The sequence below is a fragment of the Octopus bimaculoides genome, chromosome 8, assembly GCF_001194135.2.
Source record: "Octopus bimaculoides isolate UCB-OBI-ISO-001 chromosome 8, ASM119413v2, whole genome shotgun sequence".
NCBI lineage: Eukaryota > Metazoa > Mollusca > Cephalopoda > Octopoda > Octopodidae > Octopus > Octopus bimaculoides.
The window spans coordinates 88,249,104-88,249,723 of NC_068988.1; positions in this window are offsets into that span (position 1 = coordinate 88,249,104).

Consider the following 620-nt stretch of genomic DNA (forward strand, 5'->3'; position numbering starts at 1 on the left):
GTAACTTAAAACTATCAATAGTGGGGGCGTAGTATCAAGGTTTTGAGGAGTGTGGAATCATCTTTTAGCTACTGTTGTTCTCGTGTCTCCTCTGACACGGATAGTAGCACCTGTCAGGGGCTCAGCTGTGGGTTAACTAGCAAGTCGGTCGGGCAGATAGAGTTCGTTAGGTCAGAGTAGTGATGGCACGTCTAGGAGGAAGAAAACTCTGGTTCCAAACCTCACTGCTTTGCAGCTATACCCAGTCATAGAAAAAGCTTCGGGAATAAACCCCGGGGGGGGGGAACAGGAGTCGGAGCTCATGAGTCAGTTAGACGGTGTTTTCAATTTCGTTCCGGCAACTCCTGCGACAACGCTGATGCGAAATTGTAACAGCCATCTTTTGGATCCATCAGTGACTTGGAGAGGGAGACTCGTTGTATGGGCAACAAGCTGTCTTCCGTAACATACTGCATAGGCTTAAATCCTTTAAAACACCCTATATTGAAAAGATAGAACCGGATAACACACCGAAGAGTACACTCCAGCCTCGCCTACCTCGCCTCATCTACCTCGCCTCGCCTACCTCGCCTCGCCTACCTCGCCTCGCCTACCTCGCCTCGCCTACCTCGCCTCGCCTA